This window comes from Drosophila bipectinata, chromosome 3R, assembly GCF_030179905.1.
Source record: "Drosophila bipectinata strain 14024-0381.07 chromosome 3R, DbipHiC1v2, whole genome shotgun sequence".
Lineage (NCBI taxonomy): Eukaryota > Metazoa > Arthropoda > Insecta > Diptera > Drosophilidae > Drosophila > Drosophila bipectinata.
Window position 1 is genome coordinate 12,420,470 of NC_091739.1, and position 7,607 is coordinate 12,428,076.

Consider the following 7,607-nt stretch of genomic DNA (forward strand, 5'->3'; position numbering starts at 1 on the left):
TTTTCAAACTGTTTTTAACTAAGGGAAATTTTTTTAAATAAAAAAAATGTTTTATGACGCATGAGAAATAATATATATAAATCGAAAACCGACCAATCGTCGATAAAGCAGTTGTCGGTAACATAGTGTGTGTTGTTCAAGAATTAACTACCAGCAGAAGTGGATACAAGTAAAAATTATCTGTTTCCAACTGAAAATCTGTTTTATTCTTTTATTAACTATTGTTTTTAATTGTTTTTTTTTAATAAGCGTCTTCATAAAGTCTTAAATTGTATAGATACATTGACATAAAACAACAAAACTTCAAGTTTGGGTTTGTCGGTAACATAGTGCACGTTGTTCAACCACAACACGTCATCCAAAATGGGTTTGGGTTATAAACCCTAGACTTTCGACTGGAAGGTTGGCAGCTTCTGTAATCACGCTTCTGTGAGGTCTGATTGTGGGATGGCCTGAGGCTGGGATCCACTGTGTAGCGGACCAGCTCATGTTGACGGAACGTCCGCACTAAGCTTGCCATCAATATGGGTGCCATGGAGGAGTCCAAGGCATTCAGGTTGGCTAAGGAGGGATGAACCGGGCCAGGGGTGAAAACCAGCAGCCAAGAGTTCCCGTGGTAGGCAGTAGTGGGATAGCGTACCGGAGTGAACTGCCGTTATCAGCTCAACCAACATGGTTGGACCACAATCTTTTTGCTTCCTCGAATTTTATTTTATATTTTATGGAGAATTTTTTTTTCGAAGATTTTTTTTTCGATGAGAACCTTAGGGAGCTGGGCCAATCTCCCCATTTTTGCTCCTTCCGATAGCCATATCTCTTCCATTTTGTATCTGATTTGGAAATAAAGTACCATTTAGTAACCAGAGAACACAAGAGCAACTTTTCTCATTCAAAACATTGCTTGAATGTCGTTTTTGAATTTTTCGGATTTTTTCCAAGGGGTACCCCTACAAAATTGTGGGTTTTCCCAATTTCCATACTTTTGCTCCTTCCGATGGCCATATCTCTTCCATTTTGTATCCGATCTGGAAATAAAGTACCATTTAGTAACCAGAGAACACAAAAGCAACTTTTCTTATTCAAAACATTGCTTGAATGTCGTTTTTGAATTTTTCGAATTTTTACCTAGGGGTACCCTCACAAATTTGTGGGTTTTCCCAATTTCCCCACTTTTGTTCCTTCCGATGGCCATATCTCTTTCATTTTGTATCCGATTTGGAAATAAAGTACCATTTAGTAATCAGCAAGCCCAAAAGCAACTTTTCTCATTCAAAACATTGCTTGAATGTCGTTTTTGAATTTTTCGAATTTTTTCCAAGGCGTACCCCTACAAAATTGTGGGTTTTCCCAATTTCCCCACTTTTGTTCCTTCCGATGGCCATATCTCTTTCATTTTGTATCCGATTTGGAAATAAAGTACCATTTAGTAATCAGCAAGCCCAAAAGCAACTTTTCTCATTCAAAACATTGCTTGAATGTCGTTTTTGAATTTTTCGAATTTTTTCCAAGGGGTCCCCCCACAAAATTGTGGGTTTTCCCAATTTCCATACTTTTGCTCCTTCCGATGGCCATATCTCTTCCATTTTGTATCCGATCTGAAAATAAAGTACCATTTAGTAACCAGAGAAAACAAAAGCAACTTTTCTCATTCAAAACATTGCTTGAATGTCGATTTTAAATTTTTCGAATTTTTTCCAAGGGGTACCCTCACAAAATTGTGGGTTTTCCCAATTTCCCCACTTTTGTTTCTTTCGATAGCCATATCCTCTCATTTTGTATCCGATTTGAAAATAAGGTACCATTTAGTAATCAGCAAACCCAAAAGCAACTTTTCTTATTCAAAACATTGTGCAATTGTCGTTTTTGAATTTTGAATTTTTTCCAAGGGGTACCCCTACAAAATTTTGGGTTTTCCCAATTTCCCCACTTTTGCTCCTTCCGATGGCCATATCTCTTCCATTTTATATCCGATCTTTAAATATAGTACCATTAAGTAACCAGTGAACCCCAAAGCAACTTTTCTTATTCAAAACATTGTGCAATTGTCGTTTTTGAATTTTTGAATTTTTTTCAAGGGGTACCCCTACAAAATTGTGGGTTTTCCCAATTTCTCCACATTTTCTCCTTCCGATGGCCATATCTCTTCCAATTTGTATCCGACCTGGAAATAAAGTACCATTTAGTAACCAGCGAACCCAAAAGAAACTTTTCTCATCCCAAACATTGCTTAAATGTGGTTTTTGAATTTTTCGAATTTTTTCCAAAGGTACCCCTAAATATTTGTGGGTTTTCCCAATTTCCCCACTTTTGTTCCTTCCGATGGTTCCTTGAATGGGAAAAGTTGCTTTTGGGTTCGCTGATTACTAAATGGTACTTTATTTTCAGATCGGATACAAAATGGAAGAGATATGGCCATCGGAAAGAGCAAAACTGGGGAAATTGGGAAAACCCATAATTTTGTGGGGGTACCCCTTGGAAAAAATTCAAAAACGACATTCAAGCATGTTTTGGATGAGAAAAGTTGCTTTTGGGTTCGCTGGTTACTAAATGGTACTCTATTTTCAGATCAGAGATCTGGCTATCAGAAGGATCAAAAGTGGATTAATTTTCTTTGGATTCCAATTCATTTTGACCAATTGATCCGACCTACCAAATATCCAAAGGATCGGCCAACTAATTTATATCCCTTAGCTGGCATAAGTATAATAAAACTCTACTTCCTGTTTTTGAAGATAGACGGTTGGGACTTCCTACAGGAAGATCCTTCTGGAAAGGATACACAGCTATTAAAACCCGTTTCTAATATGATCAGGCTTAGGTCTTTTGAGCCGCTAGTTTTTTATAAGCCCGGGTAGCTCAGTCGGTAGAGCATTGGACTTTTAATCCAAGGGTCCAGGGTTCAAGTCCCTGCTCGGGCGATCAATTTATTTTTTAAAGATTTGTTTATACATTTTTTCTATCTATAATTTTTCTTTTATTAGATGAACTCTATTTAAACTTCTTAAACTTTACATTATTCCAAGACGGAACAAATTTTATGGGGTAAATATTAATTATTAAGTAATGTGGTAAGAATCCTCTTAAGAAAAGTTCCTCTTTAAATTTCGTGTGGGTGGCTAAGATATAGTATCAAATTTTGCTTGAATATTAAACTTCTAAATTCGAACTAAATTTATTTAAATCTAATCAAAAATGGAATATTCTTGTAATGATTTTTTTAAGTTTTATGACATATAAATATTAACCAAAGCTGGCCGAGAGATTATTACAAAGGTCCTTTGCTTTTCTATGGCCATAACTAGGATAAATAATATTATTAATAATAATGTATAACCTAAAAGCGTAAAAAAATATTGGTAACTGACGAAAGTTGGCAACACAATCGGTGTTTAAGTAGGTTTCATAATGATAAGGCAGTGTACATAATGCTTCTCAAACTGTAGGCAAGAGTTTATTATACGAAAGTCGATATAGCAGTGCATGCCGTCGATAACACAGTTCATCGGAATGTATCTCAACACATTGGCATGTATCTGAGCTATTAACCGGATTGCTTTGACTGGAAGGTTGGCAGCTTCTGTAATCACGCTTCTGTGAGGTCTGATTGTGGGATGGCCTGAGGCTGGGATCCACTGTGTAGCGGACCAGCTCATGTTGACGGAACGTCCGCACTAAGCTTGCCATCAATATGGGTGCCATGGAGGAGTCCAAGGCATTCAGGTTGGCTAAGGAGGGATGAACCGGGCCAGGGGTGAAAACCAGCAGCCAAGAGTTCCCGTGGTAGGCAGTAGTGGGATAGCGTACCGGAGTGAACTGCCGTTATCAGCTCAACCAACATGGTTGGACCACAATCTTTTGCTTCCTCGAATTTTATTTTATATTTTATGGAGAATTTTTTTTTCGAAGATTTATATGAGAACCTTAGGGAGCTGGGCCAATCTCCCCATTTTTGCTCCTTCCGATGGCCATATCTCTTTCATTTTCTAACCGATCTGGAAATAAAGTACCACAATCTTTTGCTTCCCAAAATTCTATTTTCCTTTTTTAAAAAAAACACAAGATATTATTTTGTACATTGTTTGAATTGTTTATTAGTTTTTAAAATTTTCTTGCGCTCTTTAAAAGTATGTACAAGCTTTTTTTTTGGCCGCATTTAGAATTAGAGCTTTAAGAAGCTTTCTGGGGCAGAATCGGGTCCGAAACGTAATGGCATTGTGACACGGGGTAGGTACATGCCCGGGTAGCTCAGTCGGTAGAGCATTGGACTTTTAATCCAAGGGTCCAGGGTTCAAGTCCCTGCTCGGGCGAGCCAACTTTTTTCTTTTTTTTCATTTTTTTAAATCATTATTTTTAATGCATGTTTCATTTTTACTCGTTAGACTCGTAGAATCAAAGTTTAGAAACTGAAAAAGAAAGCGTACCTAGTCGAGCGAACGTCTAATTGAACCCTCATGAAATTAGCACCTTTTATTTGCACTTCCATTTACTGCCGGAGTCGTGGATATACCCAAACTGTGTGTTGTACAACAGACACAAATGGCTATCTGTATCTGGTCCCTGGCGTCTGTATCTGTATCTACCAGATACACCAGTTCGTGTGCTTGTGTGTGCTGCGATGTTTGCTAGATTCCGGCCTTTTGGGTTTTGTTGCTGGCCGTTTTAGTGGCTGGCTGGATACGCCTAAGAATTTTTGACACACTTTCCTACCCCCCTAAACCCTAAGATTGTTTAACACACACACAGAGCACTCAGAAAACCCAGAGCACTGAGGAGCACACAGTATGTACCGAGACGAAATCGAGCGGCTCTGGTCGATTTAGCAACGGACTTGGGATGCTGGCCGTTTGTTGCCGCCTGCCAAGTGGACTAGAAAACGAATGCGTTTAATTAGCATTCATTACGACGGATCATCAAATTGCCCCACCAGCAGAGACTCACGATGCAACAATAAAAGCGGGGACGAGCAGGAGAAAACGTTTGGTGTACATGCTAATCGCCAGAATAAACGAAAAATGTTTAGATGATATACCAAAGTCAAGAGACGTTTTCCAAACTGTTCCATGACGTTGGACGAGTTGCCGGGTTAGAAATTCCATTTGGCACAGACCAAGGCTGCGACCAAGGCAGGCTCTTACCTGTTGTTCGACCGAAACTCCATTTCAGGTAGCCGTTGCATAAAAAAAAAATAGAAGAAAAAACCAAGAGGAAATATGGGCCATAAATTAAAAAATGGCAAACACAAGCGGAACAATAGGTTTTCCTCGCTAGAGTCGCCCGAACAGCTTGCATCTAGAATTTCGAACCTAGGATGTTTATGACAGATCCAAATGGCGGATGTCAAAAATATTCTATAGTTTTCTTGAAATGCATCTGCCTCTGAAGTCAATAGGGCTACAGTTTCTTTAAAATTCTTAATAAAAATTTAAAACCTTAATAATATTCTTAAGTTTTGAAAACCACATTCATAAAAGTTCAGCCGCATAAACTAAAAATTTTTTTAAACCGATTTGATCTGCTAGAAACTGATTTTTTCGCTAATATTTTTGGATAACACAATTTGCCCTCATTTAAAAGGAGCTAATTAAAATGTTTGCCTCGTATTGACATTCATAATGCGGTTAGCAAACTACTGGATCTAATGGTGTCCCCCTTCGATGGCTAAATGTGTAATTATCAATGCAACAAATTTGAATTTAACGAGCGCATCAACACCAGACTCCGCCCCCAGGACCCGACAAATGGGAGCCCTCAACGGTGCTCAAGGACCCAGCATTCTCCCAGGGCGACCAGGACGACCAGGGCGAGCATTTTCCCTGCTCCTGCGACGACTGATTAATGAGGCTTTAAATATCCCACTTTGATTTCATTCTGAAAACACGCGGAGCGTTCTCGTCTCCGCTTCTCCAACAAAGAAGTTTCATTGACTCTGAGCTCCTGGATTGCGCAAGGGGGATCGGGGGGTAAGGAGGACTATCGAAGGGAGTTATAGCCATGTCGAGGAAGAGCGATATAGTGAGAGATATAGGGAGAGCGAGCTATGTTTGGTTCTCGTAAATTTCCCAGAGAACCGAGGTCCTTTACTGCCAGGACACGCACACACCACTCTGATGGAACGGTTGGAAACAGAGTCCACAAAAGTCTACAAATGAGCTGGATGCGCTTGAGTTCTCCCTTTTTGGTGGATATATGAGCCGCGATGTCGTGCCCTGGAAAAATAAGGAACAGGACTTTATACACTAGGGGAAATAAGGCAGAAGTCAGTAGAGATATGCTGGAAAAGGTCGAAAGGTAGAGCCTTTAAGGAACCATAGTTTACTGACAGTTCTTTTCATACTTTTAAGATTAAATATGAAAATCATTTCAGATTCATTTAAATATTTTTAAATATATTTTTTTTAAGACATGGGTAGATAAAACCCTTTATTTTATTTCAAATATAAGATACTTCATTTATTTAAAATATAAAATTCTTAACACTTCATTTAAGTATTAAATTTCTTTCCATATCTAAAGTTTTTCTATAGATTGCATTGATTAATATGTAGTACTGGTTCATCCAAGTTCTAAAGAAACCCTACAAACTCATTTCTCTTTCTTTAATTAAAAAGAGTAGTATTTTTACGTTTTTGAAACAAAGATTCTACTTTAAAAAATATATTTTAAACAAAAAATTGTTAAAAATACTTTATATCCCCTGTATAAAGTATTGTATTTTTTCCAGTGCTATGGATTGTTCGCAGCTCAGTTCTCTTCGCAGACCGAGAGAGAGACCTCCGAGTCTCTACGATTCTCCAACTTTCCCCGGTATTAGGTGCAAACCAGATCCAAGCCCAGGGCCCAGGTGCGAAAGGGAGAGGGCGAGGGCGAGGGCGCGGAACAGAGACAGAGAGCGGCCGAGCGATATGGCTGTTATCAACTCAACATTGGCAATAAGCACCGGCTTGGTGGGTCGCCGTAGCCGTCGACTGAGCTCACTTCGATTCAGAAACTGAGTTTCAGTTTGTAATTTGACGCCGACCGCGGCGGAACATGAGCGCCCTGCTCTGCGAAAGCGGCCATCGCCCGCCCGCCGCTGACTGCTGCTGCCTCTCCTGCTGCTGACGTCGCTGCAGCAAAGATGGGCAGAGCAGCCATCATCCTGCAGAAAGGAGGCTGCGACCTTATCCTGGCTGCAAAAATACCCGCAAAAATATGCAACAAAAAAGAAGATATTGTGCCAAAGTGGTGGAATAGTTTACCAAAATTTAACTCAAATCCGGGCCCATCTACAGCCGAAATAAGGATTTAAAGCCGAACCCTGAAAAGGTCGGGCCAGGTATGTCAAAATTGAAAAAAACTTAATTGAAATGTGCATGCTTTTAAGAAACTGGCGAGCAAAAGTCCAAGTGAGTCCAAGTACGCATGTGCACCAAAAGGGGCGTGTGGGCGGGAAAGGAGGCGGCTATGGGGGCCTTTGCCAGAGTCAATTGCCATTTCCAAAGCCTGCGCCTGTCCTCGTTTTGACTCGTCGACGCCTCTGTATAAGTGTATCTGTGTGTGCCGCAGCAGCGCCTTTCATCCACTTTTCATTTGCGCAGAAACCCAAAAGTCGAGCCAGCCGCACGGCC

The 7,607-nt window shown here is 39.9% G+C and overlaps 1 long non-coding RNA gene and 2 other non-coding genes across 3 annotated transcripts; all 3 read left to right on the top strand.

Annotated features, from left to right (window-relative positions):
• Positions 1–2,845: 2,845 nt before the first annotated feature.
• TRNAK-UUU (transfer RNA lysine (anticodon UUU)) lies at positions 2,846–2,918 on the top strand. The gene has a single exon. It is a non-coding gene; the product is annotated as a tRNA-Lys (tRNA).
• Positions 2,919–4,234: 1,316 nt separating this feature from the next.
• Positions 4,235–4,307, top strand: TRNAK-UUU (transfer RNA lysine (anticodon UUU)). Its single transcript has one exon. It is a non-coding gene; the product is annotated as a tRNA-Lys (tRNA).
• A 1,268-nt stretch (positions 4,308–5,575) lies between these two features.
• Positions 5,576–6,481, top strand: LOC138926603 (uncharacterized). Its single transcript, XR_011443180.1, has 2 exons — positions 5,576–5,666; positions 5,729–6,481. It is a non-coding gene; the product is annotated as an uncharacterized lncRNA (long non-coding RNA).
• Positions 6,482–7,607: the final 1,126 nt, after the last annotated feature.